We start from the raw sequence: 15,672 nt of genomic DNA on the forward strand, positions 1-15,672 counted from the left end.
TGGTTATCCAATTGTAAGTTTAGTTCAGTCTGTTTGTTCACTCACTTGTTTACCCGGCTGTTTATCTATCGGTCTGTCTTTCTGTCTGTCTATCAAGTCTGTATGTCTCTTATTCTATTCTTGTCAACAGAAATGTCTTGTTGTTGTAATCTCTCTCTCTCTCTCTCTCTCTCTCTCTCTCTCTCTCTCTCTCTCTCTCTCTCTCTGTGTTGTGTTCCCAGTTGTGTGTGTGGAGGTTGGGTGAATGGAGAGGGGTAACTGGGTGGAAAGCTGAGTGTCATAAATATTTGGCCTGTTAAGCCCTTTGAGTCTGTAATGGTGATTAAGGGCTATACAAATAAAATTGAATTGAATTGAATTGAATTGAATTGAAAGTTGGTGGGAAGTCAGATGGTTTCTTTCCAGATGTGTAAGAAGGTCTTGAGTCATGAAGTGTTGGTGGTTTTCCCAGAGCCACGCAGCAGGTCTGGTCTGGGGATCGGGGGTCTGGGGGTGTGGGGGTCGTGGGTCTGGGGCTCTTGGGTCTGAGGTCTGGGCGTCTGGTGTCTGGAGATCTGGGGTCTGGAGGTCTGGGTCTGGAGGTCTGGGGTCTCAAGGTCTGGGGTCTGGGGGTCTTGGTTGTTGGTCTTGCTGATACTGGTTCAGATATAGAGACCAGAGAGCCCTAGCCTTGGACAACATTTGGCGCCAGCAAGGAACCACACAGCATACCACACACACACACACACACACACACACACACACACACACACACACACACACACACACACACACACACACACACACACACACACACACACACACACACACACACACACACACACACACACACACAAGCAAACACACACACACACACACACATAAGTGGGGTAACAGCAGATGTAGCAACTATTTCAGCCACGTTGAACCATGGCATCCATGCTCACATGATCTGACTGAAGTCTCTCATTCACTCTCTTGCTCTCTCTCTCTCATTCACTCTCTTGCTCTCTCTCTCTCATTCACTCTCTTGCTCTCTCTCTCTCTCATTCACTCTCTTGCTCTCTCTCTCTCTCATTCACTCTCTTGCTCTCTCTCTCTCATTCACTCTCTTGCTCTCTCTCTCTCTCTCATTCACTCTCTTGCTCTCTCTCTCTCAAACTCGCCCGCACACTCTCGCACTCAAACTTGCAGACAAATGAATTGTATGGGTTTTGATGAACCCCTTGAAAGGAACGTCCGGGTATTCATGGAAATAACGATTAGTTTGGTGCATTGGTCTGGTTATTCAGACAAAAGGGGTTGCTGTGCATTCAGATGCGGTAATATGGGTTTACTTCTGTTTGGCACCCAGAGGCCCCCATAGGACGTTCCAGAGTGTGATGTTATCTGTGTTGATCAATGCAGGCCTTTGGTTCATAGTAGTGGAGGTGTCAACAGTTTAGCAACATATTAAAGCTGTGTGTCAAACAGAGGTAAACCATCTGAGCCTGCTGGCTCCGGCAGTACAGTCTGCATCATCTCAGCTGCGTGTGTGTGTGTGTGTGTGTGTGGGGGGGGGGGGTTGTTTGTGCTAATGTGTTCAATGATGTGCCATCTAGTGTGTGTGTGTGTTTCAGCATGTGTGTGTGTTGGTTGATATTCAACAAGGGAGAGCAGTCCATACAATCATAAACACACACACACACACACACACACACACACACACACAATCATAAGGCAGGCAGTAATGGCTTGGCCTCAGCAGTTAAATACCGAGTGGTTTCTATTACAGGCTCAACACTGGGACATTATGAGGCAGCAGAACTCACAACCTAGCTGTGAGCCAAGCAGTAGATAAATAAATACATTACTGGACCTACTGCTCACTGAACTCAGGGACTACAAACTCTTTAGACTGGCTGCTCATCTCCCTCGTATATACATTTCCCATGTTTACCTGGCTTGTTGGAGGGTTTCTGTGTGTGTGTGTGTGTGTGTGTGTGTGTGTGTGTGTGTGTCTGTGTTTGAGGTGTGTGCTTTGTCTGTCTGTTCTGTGTGTCTAGCTGTGATTTTGTCGCTTTCCGGTCAGATAACTACCCCCCCACACACACACACACACACACACACACAGACAAACACGTTGTGTGTGAGCGTGTGTGTGTGTGTGTGTGTGCATTTGTGTGTGTCTGTGTGTGTGTGTGTTTTTGTGTGTGTGTGCGTATGTTTGCGTGTGTATGTGTGTGTTTGTGTGTGTGAGTGTGTGTATGTATGTGTGTAGGTGTATCTGTGTGTGTGTGTATGTGAGTGTGTGTACTGATTCAGTCTGTGAGTGTAATCAATATTTCATTCTTATGAGGACTGGCCGGTATCGCTGTAAGTGTCTGACTTCATCAATATTTATCAGCTCTTTGTGTCGACCTGCAGAGCTTCATCTGTCACCTTATCCACCACTCAGCAGGCTACTGTTGATTGCGCTACTGCCTGCTATTGCTAATGGCAAGGTAAGCTAGGCTACTGCTGCTATCACTACTGAATAGGCTACTGCTGCTATCGCTACTGACTAGGCTAGTTAGACAACTGCTTCTATCCCTGCTGGCTATGCAAGCTAGGCTATTGCTGATATCACTACTGACTAGGCTAGTTACGCAACTGCTTATATGCCTACTTGCATTTACATTTACATTTAGGGCATTTAGCAGACGCTTTTATCCAAAGCGACTTACAATAAGTGCATTTGTTACAATAAGTACATTTGTCATAAGAAGTGAAACAATATATCGCTGTCGGTACAGTAAAGACGTTCATAGAACCAAGTGCAAGTATTACAATTGCTAGGCTAACCCATTCCCCGTGTAAAGCAGCGATAGCAGCTACTGTAGATGCTACACAATTAAGTACCTTGAATAAGTGCAATGTACAAGTGCCAGGACGTACAACATTCAATGGTGTCTGTGCATTGGTTTCTATGCAGAGCCAAGATGAACTCTGAACAGGTGAGTTTTGAGTCTTTTGCGGAAGCTGGTGAGCGACTCTGCGGTCCTGACATCGGTAGGGAGCTCGTTCCACCACTGAGGTCCCAAAACAGAGAAAAGTTGTGACTTTGCTGATCGACCTTTGCTTGCTCTTAGCGATGGCGGTACCAGACGTCCAGCTAAGGTAGTTAAGCTGAGGGATCGAGCTGGGGTGTGTGGCTTTACTAATGCTTGGAGGTAGGCAGGGGCAGTTCCATCGACTGCCTTGTATGCCAGTACCATCATCTTGAATCTGATGCAAGCTATTACAGGGAGCCAGTGGAGGTCTCGGAAGAGGGGGGTTACATGTGAGAACTTTGGTAGGTTGAACACGAGGCGCTGCCGCATTCTGGATGCGCTGCAAGGGTTTAATCGCAGAGGCAGGGAGTCCAGCCAGGAGTGAGTTGCAGTAGTCAAGGCGGGAGATGACCAGTGATTGGACTAGCAGCTGAGCTGCTTCCCCTGTGAGGAAGGGCCGGATCCTGCGGATATTGTAAAGTGCAAATCTGCAGGATCAGGCCACCGCAGTGATGTTTGCGGTGCAGCATAACTGATTGTCCAACACTACACCAAGGTTTTTGGCAGTTGGAGAAGGAGATACAGTGATGTTCTCAACAGTGACCAGTAAGTCCATGTGTGGGCAATCTTTCCCTGGTATTAGGAGGAGCTCAGTTTTGTTGAGGTTAAGCCTCAGGTGATGGGCAGTTGTCCAGGTGCTGACTTCTGCCAGACATTCAGATATGCGTGTTGCAATCAGGGCTTTGTCAGATTAGGGAAAGGAGAGAAATAGCTGAGTGTCGTCAGCATAGCAGTGATAGGAAAAGCCGTGGGATGTAATTACAGAGCCCAGAGATCTGGTGTAGAGGGAGAACAGAAGAGGCCCCAGTACAGAGCCTTGAGGGACACCTGTATCAAGCGTGCAAGGTTTGGACAAGGAGCCATTCCATGTTACCTGATAAGTGCAATTCATCAGGTAGGACGTGAACCAGGAAAGGGCAGATTCAGCTATGCCAAGCTCGGCGAGAGTGGCGAGGAGGATCTGGTGGTTCACAGTGTCAAATGCTGCAGACAAGTCAAGGAGAATGAGAACCGATGAGAGGGACGAGGCTCTGGCCGCCCGGAGGGACTCAGTCACCGCGAGGAGAGCCGTCTCAGTGGAGTGTGCTTTTTTGAAGCCTGACTGGTGAGGGTCAAGCAGGTTGCTAGATGAGAGATAGGAGGACAGTTTGTTAGTGACGGCACGTTCCAATGTTTTAGAGAGGAATGAAAGAAGAGATACCGGTCTATAATTCTGGATGTCAGTGGTATCAAGCGTTGGTTTTTTGAGGAGAGGCTTTATTCTGGCAGTCTTGAAAGACGTTGGAACAATGCCAGAGGTGAGGGAGGAGTTAATAAGTGCGTTTAGAAATGGCAGGATGTCGTTTGACACAGCCTGGAGGAGGGAGGAAGGGATAGTGTCAAGGGGGCAGGTGGTGGCATGGTTAGATGTTATAATTCTGTTGACCTCGTCTGAGGTGAGAGGGATGAATTGGGTAAAGACAGAGGTGGGGGTCGGGGAGGGAGGATGGTGGCAGTGATAAAAGAGGAGCTAATGTCCTTTACTTTCTGGGTATAGTAGGTAACAAAATCATCAGCAGTGAGGCAGGAAGGAGGAGGAGGGGAGGGAGGGTTGAGGAGGGAAGAGAACAAGTAAAACAGTTTCCTGGGGTTTGAGGCGGAGGAGTTAATTTTGGTCCGGTAGAAGGCAGATTTGGCTGTTGACACAGTGGAGGTGAAACCTGAGAGAAGAAGGAGATAGTGAGATAGATCATTAGGACAGTCTGATTTCTTCCATTTCCCCTCAGCTGCCCGCAACTCTGCTCTATGGGTCCGCAGAGATTCAGACAGCCAAGGAGCGGGGGGTGAAGATCGTGCCGGTCTGGAGTGGAAGGGACAGAGGGAGTCCAAAAGAGGAGGAGAGGGAGGATAGCAGGGTGTCAGAGGATTCCTCTGTGGATAGTTGAGAGAATTGTTCAATAGAAGGTAGTGAAGACAGAACAGTTGAGACAGAACTTGCTATGCTAGCAAGGCTATTGCTGCTATCACTACCAGCTAATCTTGCGAAAGAACAGCTGTTATCGCAACTGGCTGGGCTAGCTAGGTTACTCCTGATACGATATACTAGAAACATCGCTATGCTAGCAAGTGCTGTTTCGAGATAGTAACAGTTTTATTCATGCTTTGGGCTACAGGGCTGCCATCTAGCAATAGCTAGGCTTTTGTTATGGCAATGGTACTATACTGGCTAGCTACAGCTAGGCTACTGTTTTGGTAACATTATTCTAATTGCTAGCACTGGATGACTTGGAATGAAAACATCTAAATGTTAAATACAGTAAGCAAAAGGCTCTCACAGGAACCTGTTCTATTCCTCAGGTCCTACTGGGCCAGGGTGATCAGCACCACTTACCCTGAGTGACTCCCCCCATGCTCCATGTGTTAAACCAGTTGACCCTGGTCTGGGAGGGCTGAGCTACTGGAGCACTGGGAAAGGGATTAGACAGCAGACAGCTGCCATCTGGGCATCTACATCCTCCTGTTACTGTTACCATTTAGTTATATAGCAGATACTGTTATAAAAAGTGAATTACAGAGATTTAAAATACATGTCAATAAGACCAGGTAGGAATCAGGACATACAAGAATATCTACAGGTTGGGCTTTGGAAATCAAACCCAGTGCCATTTAGCTGGAAGCATAACATCCTAACTTGGATCTGGTTAACATGTTACATACTGCATGAGGGGGAGAGAGGGTTAAAATGTTATGTACTGCAGGAGGGGGAGAGAGGGCTAACATGTTTAAGAATGCAGGAGGGGAGAGAAGGTTAACATGTTATGTACTTCAGAAGGTAGGAGAGGATTAACATGATATATACTGCAAGACGTGGAGAAGAGGGTTAACATGATATATACTGCAGTGTGGTGAGAGAGGGAAAACATGTTAAGTACTGCAGTGTGTGCAGAGAGATGGTTAATGTGTTATATACTACAACCTGCAGAGAGAGGGTTAACATGTTATATACCGCAGGACGTAGAGAAAGGGTTAACATGTTATATACCGCAGGAGGGGGAGAGTTATCATGGTATATACTGTAGTGTTTGGAGAGAGGGTTAACATGTTATATACTGCAGCTTGTGGAGAGAGGGTAAACATATTATATACTGAAGCATATGGAGAGAGGGTTAACATGTTATACACCACAGGAGGGAGAAAGAGAGTTAACATGTTATATGCTGTAGTGTTTGGAGAGAGGGTTAACATGTTATATACTGCAGGAGGGGTAGAAAGTTTTAACATGTTATATACTGCAACATGTGGAGAGAGGGTTAACATGTTATATCCTGCAGTGTTTCAAGAGAGGGTTAACATGTTATATACTGCAGGAGGGGGAGAGAGGGTTAACATGTTATATACTGCAGGAGGGATAGAGAGGGCTAACATGTTATATACTGCAGCATGTGGAGAGAGGGTTCACATGTTATACACTGCAGCATGTGGAGAGAGGGTTAACATGTTATACACTGCAGTGTGTGCGGAGAGGTTTAACATGTTATATACTGCAACATGCAGAGAGAGGGTTAACATGTTATATACCGAAGGATGTAGAGAAAGGGTTAACATGTTATATACCGCAGGAGGGGGAAAGAGGTTGAACATGTTATATAATTCAGCAAGTGAAGAGAGGTTTAACATGTTATATACTGCAGTGTGTGGAGAGAGGGTTAACATGTTATATTCTGCAGTGTGTGGAGAGAGGTTTAACATGTTATTTAATTCAGCACATGGAGAGAGGGTTAGCATATTACATACCTCAGTGTGTGGAGAGAGGGTTAACATGTTATATACTGCAGCATGTGGAGAGGGGGTTAACATGTTAATACTGCAGTGTGTGGAGAGAGGATTAAAATGTTATATACTGCAGTGTGTGGAGAGAGGGTTAACATGTTATATACTGCAGCATGTGGAGAGAGGGTTAACATGTTATGTACTGCAGGTGGGGTAAAGAGGGTTAACATGTTATAGACTGAAGCATGTGGAGAGAGGGTTAACATGTTCTGTACTGCAGGAGGGGTAAAGAGGGTTAACATGTTAAATAGTGCAGCATGTGGAGAGAGGGCTAACATGTTATATACTGCAGTGTGTGGAGAGAGAGTTACCATGTTATATACTGCTGTGTGTGGAGAGAGGGCTAACATGTTATATACTGCAGTGTGTGGAGAGAGGGTTAACATGTTATATACTGCAGTGTGTGGAGAGAGGGTTAAAATGTTATATACTGCAGGAGGGGGAGAAAGGGGTTGACATGTTATAAACGGCAGGAGGTGGAGAGAGGTTAAACATGTGATATACTGCAGTGTGTGGAGAGAGGGTTAACATGTTATATACTGCAGGAGGGGGAGAGAGGGTTAAACATGTCATATACTGCAGCAAGTGGAGAGAGGGTTAACATGTTATATACTGCAGGAGGTGGAGAGAGGGTTAACATATTATATACTGCAGCACGTAGAGAGAGGGTAAAAAATGCTGCAGGACTTGATAAGGGAACTGAGAAGTATGACTACAGTAGTTGCTACCAGTAGGAGTTCCCAGTGCCACGATGCAGCTGGACTATGGCCACGGATGTGACCATCTTATGGATTCTGGTGTCTCTCAAAGACACATTACCATGGAGGTCACTGAATCTGTCTTTCAATGGAGACCTTACACAAACCGCTTCATATATTTTTTAAATTCAATCATAATACTGTGTTGAAAATACTTGATATCATATTTATAATGGTGAAAAGGTTCATGCTTACATATGAGCGTTTACCCTCAAATTATAACCAATTGAAATATGGCAGCCATCTTGTGGATGTGAGAGCCACGTTGTAGTTCGCTGTAGAGCAAAAACACTTTTGTAAGGGGACTCCAACATTGAGTAGGCTTAAGTTCAATTGCTTGTATTGATTCTGTAAGTATCAGACGCTTTTATCAAAACTAACTAACAGTGAATTCAGATGTCATTGTGTGTGTGTATGTAGCTAGACAGGTAGACTTTGGGCATTGGAGACTGAACCTAGAACCTTTCAACTTTTGATGAAGCTTGCAGCATGTCGGCTGCAAGTGGTGTAGGTTTCCATGGCGACTAATTGCACAAATAAGTGAGTGGTTGTGATGTCAAAACCTCACAAGCCAGTACTTTCTGTCGCTACATTATCAACGTGTAATTATTGAGGTCATTACAGGCTATGTGTGTGTGTATGCATGTGAGTGTGTGTGTGTGTGTGTGTATGTATGTGAGTGCATGTGTGTGTGTGTGTGCGTGTGTGTGTGTGTGTGTCTGTGTGTGTGTGTGTGTGTGTGTGTGCGTGTGTGCAACCCGGTATCACGCGATGTCGTGCTCATGCGCACAAACGTTAATCTATTGAATCATGTGTCCCAGAGCACGATTGTCCGACTTTTTTGTGCTACACAGAACGAAATGTAAACCAATGCATTCTGAATGGGAGCGTTTCTCCGATGTTTTCGTGCTACACAGAACGAAATGTAAACCAATGCATTTTGAATGGGAGCATTTTTCAGGCGAGAGAGAGTGTGTGTGCGCAGACAGTACAGTGCACCCTCTACTTATATATATGTCAATATTTCCGCTTTTTTAAGCAGACCTCCTCAAAAATCTGAAACGAACGTGCTCCACAGAACACGCGTTTCTCAGACAATTGACGTGCTCCACAAAACAAAATGAGAGAGAGAGAAAGAGAGAGAGAGAGAGAGAGAGAGAGAGAGAGAGAGAGGCTTCAGAAGGAGTGTGCGCAGACAGTACAGTGCACCCTCTAGTTATATATGTCAATATTTCCGATTTTTTAAGCAGACCTCCTCAAAAACTGAAACAAACGTGCTCCACATATTGCGTGTTTCTCAGACAATTATCATGCTCAACAGAACGAAATGAGAGAGAGAGAGAAAGAGAGAGAGGGAGGGAGAGAGAGAGAGAGAGGCTTCAGAAGGGGTGTGCGCAGATAGTACAATGCACCCTCTAGTTATGTTTGTGTCAAAAAAATAAATGCATCAAAGGGTAAATGTAGTGTACTAGGGATACTCTGATTTATATATATATATATATATATATATATATATATATATATATATATATATATATATATATATATATAAATCATAAAGTGGAGAGAACGTCCAGATCGGCAGTACATTTTAATATGCCTCAAATCCAACACTGCATAGCTCACGTTATATAGTGACTACAACCCATAGGCCTACATGAATATAAATGGATCAAACGAATCGAATGAATTTGAGTTGAAGGTTTCGAGTTGAAAAAGTTGATTATGTCATTATAAGTGACTCAAAGAGAGCTGTTTAGCCATTGCTAATTGAGGCTGCTATCTGATGGTGCACGAAACCGCTGTCTGCGTCGACCATGATGTTGCGTAAAGACGTCACTGGACAGAACTAATGAGTATGAGAGGGGTTTCTGAATATTATTATTTTTTGGTAGCTACTGTAAATATTTTAAATTATAAATGTATTCAAGAAAAAAACCTATATTGTATGAGATAAGACAATTAAACATTAAAAAAAAAATATATATATATATATATTAAAAAATATATATATATAGATATATATATATATATACAGTGGGGCAAAAAAGTATTTAGTCAGCCACCAATTGCGCAAGTTCTCCCACTTAAAAAGACGAGAGAGGCCTGTAATTTTCATCATAGGTAAACCTCAGCTATGAGAGACAAAATGAAAAAAAAAATCCAGAAAATCACATTGTCTGATTTTTTAAGAATTTATTTGCAAATTATGGTGGAAAATAAGTATTTGATTACCTACAAACCAGCAAGATTTCTGGCTGTCACAGACCTGTAACTTCTTCTTTAAGAGGCTCCTCTGTCCTCCACTCGTTACCTGTATTAATGGCACCTGTTTGAACTCCTTATCAGTATAAAAGACACCTGTCCACAACCTCAAACAGTCACACTCCAAACTCCACTATGGCCAAGACCAAAGAGCTGTCAAAGGACACCAGAAAGACAATTGTAGACCTGCACCAGGCTGGGAAGTCTGAATCTGCAATAGGTAAGCAGCTTGGTGTGAAGAAATCAACTGTGGGAGCAATTATTAGGAAATGGAATACATACAAGACCACTGATAATCTCCCTCGATCTGGGGCTCCACGCAAGATCTCACCCTGTGGGGTCAAAATGATCACAAGAACGGTGAACAAAAATCCCAGAACCACACAGGGGGACCTAGTGAATGACCTCCAGAGAGCTGGGACCAAAGTTACAAAGGCTACCATCACTAACACACTACGCCGCCAGGGACTCAAATCCTGCAGTGCCAGACGTGTCCCCCTGCTAAAGCCAGTGCATGTCCGGGCCCGTTTGAAGTTTGCTAGAGAGCATTTGGATGATCCAGAACAGGATTGGGAGAATGTCATATGGTCAGATGAAACCAAAATAGAACTTTTTGGTAAAAACTCAACTCGTCGTGTTTGGAGGAGAAAGAATGCTGAGTTGCATCCAAAGAACACCATACCTACAGTGAAGCATGGGGGTGGAAACATCAGGCTTTGGGGCTGTTTTTCTGCTTTGAGTGAAAACCTCCTTCCATCAGCAAGGGCACTGAAGATGAAACGTGGCTGGGTCTTTCAGCATGACAATGACCCCAAACACACCACCCGGGCAACGAAGGAGTGGCTTCGTAAGAAGCATTTCATGGTCCTGGAGTGGCCTAGCCAGTCTCCAGATCTCAACCCCATAGAAAACCTTTGGAGGGAGTTGAAAGTCTGTGTTGCCCAGCGAAGGCCCAAAAACATCACTGCTCTAGAGGAGATCTGCATGGAGGAATGGGCCAAAATACCAGCAGCAGTGTGTGAAAACCTTGTAAAGACTTACAGAAAACGTTTGACCTCTGTCATTGCCAACAAAGGGCATGTAACATTACATAACAAGTATTGAGATGACCTTTTGTTATTGACCAAATACTTATTTTCCACCATAATTTGCAAATAAATTCTTTAAAAATCAGACAATGTGATTTTCTAGATTTTTTTTTTTTTTCATTTTGTCTCATAGCTGAGGTATACCTATGATGAAAATTACAGGCCTTTTATCTTTTTAAGTGGGAGAACTTGCACAATTGGTGGCTGACTAAATACTTTTTTGCCCCACTGTATATATATATATATATTTTTATATAGGCCAACCCGTAGATCCACTCCTGCAGCAGACCACCTCAAAAACATTTCGTTCTCATGCTCACGAAAAGTAATCTATTGAATCGTGCCCCAGAGCACGATTGTCAGACTTATTTCGTGCTACACAGAACGAAATTTAAACCATTGCCTTTCAATTGGGATATTTTCTTCGGCCACAGAAGGGATGTGCGCAGATAGCACAGTGCACCCTCTACTTAACTATGTGTCAAAACAATAACTGCAGCAAAGAGTAAATGTGGTGTATTAGGGATACTCTGATTTCCCCGTTTTTTACAGCAGACCTCCTCGAAAATCTTTCGTTTTCACGCTGACGGAAAGTAATCTATTGAATCGTGTCCCAGAGCACGATTGTCCGACATTAGTCGTACTGCACAGAACGAAATGTAAACCCATGCATTTTGGATCGGAGCGTTTCTCAGAATATACACAGGTTGTAACGTGAGCGTTTGGCTGAACCCAAGTGCACAGACTGGCGAAGAGCGTGGAACAGTGTCAATCGTTTATTCGGATTCAGGATCGGCAGGCAGAATAGTCAGACAGGCGGGGATCAGGAGCAGGCAGGATAGTCAGACAGGCGGGGATCAGGAGCAGGCAGGATAGTCAGACAGGCGGGGATCAGGAGCAGGCAGGATAGTCAGACAGGCGGGGATCAGGAACCGGCAGAATAGTCAGACAGGCGGGGATCAGGAGCAGGCAGGATAGGTGGTAGGTCAGGATTCGAATCGCGGGAAAGCACTGTGAAACACAAGAGACAATCTGGCAGGGAATGTTTGGGAGGAAAGGACTGATAAAGGGGAAACACAGGTGAAGGTGGTTGGGTTAATTGGGCGTGATCAGGGTGGCAGGCAGGTGAATGAGAAAACCAGGGGCGGATCATGACACAGGTATATATATACATATCTATTTATTCATTATATAGGAGGCCTCTCCTCTTAAGCCCATCAGTTACTTGGCTCCGCAGTGCATCAGTGTCCCTCTCTATGGCTCCCTCTCTCTCTTTTCCACTGTGTTTCGAGAATTTATATCGATATAACGAGAAAGGATGTAACGATAACGGCAAGAAAATAAAGGCTCCATGGTCATAATAATTTAAATATATTTAAATTAAAGCGTGTAACGAGGAAATGAGATGATCTAGTTGTGGGCCAGCAAAGGCTGAATTTTAACCGAATTTGGCCCATAACCTTATTTTTTACATTGTTTTTATATTATGAATATTTTAATGTTATCTGGTATACCTGAACCACACTTACAGATGGTGGAAGTGGATTTCCAACGGTCAGATAGGCTACAGATCTTGTTATAACGATAATTGAATAAAAGCTACATGGTCTAAATATTATAATTAAATAATTGTATATTTATATATGTATAATATATATTTTAATATTAAATCAATTCAATATTAAACCAATGCATTTCAATCGGGTGATCATTTCGACTTCAGAAGGTGGGGCAGGTTGCTCAGTGCAATTAAATGATAATTAAATAAAAGCTACATGTCTACTTATAATATTATAACTAAATCATTTTATATTTAAAATATCTATATATAATATACATTTTAATATTTAATTAATTCAATATTAAACCAATGCATTGCAATCGGGAGATTTTTTTCAACTTCAGAAGGGTGGCGCAGTGTACGCTCTATATTGCCCCCCTCGTTCTATTTTCCACAGTTTAGACTTGTAATTAATAAGTTTATTTTGTAATCAATGTGACTCTTTTCTTTTTTTTCATCACTGTCTGGTGGCTATAGGTAACGTCACTCTGAGAGATGTGCACGGACACATTTAACGAGGCAGGGTTATTTGAAATAATTCATTAAGTTATCATGTGTGAGAGGTCATTCCTCCCCCTGAGTGTGTACTGGGTGTGCATTGACAACACAGTCTCACTTCGCTGAGGGAAAGGTACCCTTCGGCGTCATCTCTAGACGGAGAGGGGGTTCAATTCACTACAATGTTATGCCATCCCCGGCGATGTTTGACGTTCAGAGCTGGTGCTCCAGCAGCCTATTCACTCCTGTATTAACCCGTCTACGGTTCTAATAGACGCTGTGAGCATCTTTCCTATTGGATAGTTTGTAGGATATTTATTTATTATAGGCTATACGAAGACCACCAGACTTCCTCAAAGCAACGAGAATGGTCTGTTAAATTCAAGATGGGTGTGCGAGAATAGGGATATAGTGCCATAGGCTACCATCAATATGAATTTCATTCAGGCTGGTCAATGGTTAGATACAGATCTTGTTATAACGATAATTGAATAAAAGTTATAGTCTACTTATAATATTATAACTAGATAATAAAGTTACTAGGCCTAGTAACGGGGACGCTGGTGAGTCTAACGCCGTTCTGTCTGGCTTGTTTTTATTCAGTATTTTTAATATTTTTCACGAATGCATTGAACTTTTTTTTTTTTTGTCTATAGTAGTTTAGCTAAGTTTACTAGTTATATATCACTTTTCCCTTTTGTAAGTGCACCTGTTTTCTTTTTTTTATGTGTTTTATGCGTGGAGTCGTACAGTTGCTTGACAGTTGGTGGACGCTGGTGCGTTTTGGCCGCCGCTGCTCACCGGCTGCCGCTTCTCGCTCTGAACATCATTCTGAACATTATTTTGAACATTATTTTTAAGTTCTTTGGTGCTGCTTTCCTATTTTTAAAAAGCTTTTTCGACCAGCCGTCTTGGACACTTGGACTTCTGCTACAGGATCCATCGCCGTAACCTGGTCGAAGGTAAACCCGGGCGGGCTTCCACCTCTACAGGTACGGTTGCATTGGCCCTCGCTCTGGCCATACCGCTGCCTTCCTTTCGACCCAACCCAGCTCCCATCTGGCGAAAGTCTTTCATCGCCGCTCAGTTGAGGCCACCATCCACCTCCAACAGCGTTTGCTTCTTCACAGCCTCGGCCATGGCACTCCGCTACTCAACCATGCAGCTCCGTCAGCTTTTGCCCCAAATGCCTCCTTCCACTGAACTCATCGCCACACTAAAGAATTCTCGACTTCTTCCTCGTCCCCGTTACATTCACCGAGGCTCCCGCCGTAAATTGATGTACAGTTCTACTGCCATAAACACTATTCCATCGCTGTGGTCTGATCGCAGTTCTCACACCGGCTCTCGCACTTCCTCATCGCGTCATCACACCAACACACGTCATCAGAATGACTCCAGCGTGAACACTTTCAACCTCCGCCCAATCCCTTGTTCCGCTCAATCAATTTCAAGACAAAAGTACCTAAAACTCGCCCTTTTCAACACAAGATCCCTCAACAATAAAAGCCTCATTCTCAATGAATTTATCACAGACAAGCAACTTGAACTCCTCTGTCTAAATGAAACTTGGCAAAAACCCCTTGACTACTTTGAACTCAACAAAACTACCCCTGTTGGATATTCTTACCTGGACAACCCACGCTCTGAGGGCAGAGGAGGGGGTATTGCTGCTGTTTACCATCAAGACCTCCAACCCACCCCACTCTCCATCCCTGCTGCCCCATCAATTGAACACCTGGCTTTCAAACTACCCGGCCCCAAACCTCTCATTATTTCAATCATTTACCGCCCCCCCAAACCCAACCCATCATTCCTACCAGATCTCTCTGAATTCATCACTGCAATATCTTCAATCTCGCCATCTGTTTTACTCCTCTGCGATTTCAACCCCACATTAACTCCCCGGAATGTAAAAAAGTTGAGTAGGTTCTTCCTGGACCTACTCAACTGCTTTAGCTTCACCCAACACATCAACTTTCCCGATCACAACCGTGGGCACATCCTAAACCTGGTTTGCTCCACTGGCCTCCACATCCACAATGTCTCCAGCACCGACCTCTCCATCTCTGACCACCTGGCCATCTCACTTGTTATTGACATTCCCGCCCCCGAACCCAAACAGGACCGCAAAATCACTTTCCGCAATAGATTAAATTAAATCCATCTGTCCAGTTTCTCTCTCCACCTGCATATCAACCACTCTATCCGGCCTCACCTTTCCTGTAAATCCAGCCCCCATAGACCTTGTCAACATCTACAACAACACATTGTCTACCTCCCTCAACAAACTGGCCCCCCTGAAAACTAAAACTGTCACGTTCACTCACTCGGCCCCCTGGTTCACCCCGGAACTTCACATACTCAAAAAACAACTTCAACTACACAAGAAAACCGGTCTCACAGTACACGCCCTCGCCTACAAAGAGCACATGCACCTCTGCAAATCAGCACTCAACAAAGCCTGCTCTGTCTTCTACTCTGGCATCCTTCTTTCTGGATCCTCCAACCCACGCACTCTTTTCTCCACCATAAATAAACTCCTCAAACCCCAGGATAACACCTTACCCTCATTCACCCCGGAGAAATGCAATAACTTCTTATCATTTTTTCACTCCAAGATATAAATCATCCACAACCAG

General features: G+C 44.1%; 1 protein-coding gene across 1 annotated transcript in view; it reads left to right on the plus strand.

The window, feature by feature from the left end:
- palm2akap2 (PALM2 and AKAP2 fusion) overlaps nucleotides 1–15,672 on the plus strand; it is a 119,666-nt gene that overhangs the window by 89 nt on the left and 103,905 nt on the right. The window lies entirely within an intron of this gene.

This window comes from Pollachius pollachius, assembly GCF_949987615.1.
Source record: "Pollachius pollachius genome assembly, chromosome: 18".
Taxonomy (NCBI): Eukaryota; Metazoa; Chordata; class Actinopteri; order Gadiformes; family Gadidae; genus Pollachius; species Pollachius pollachius.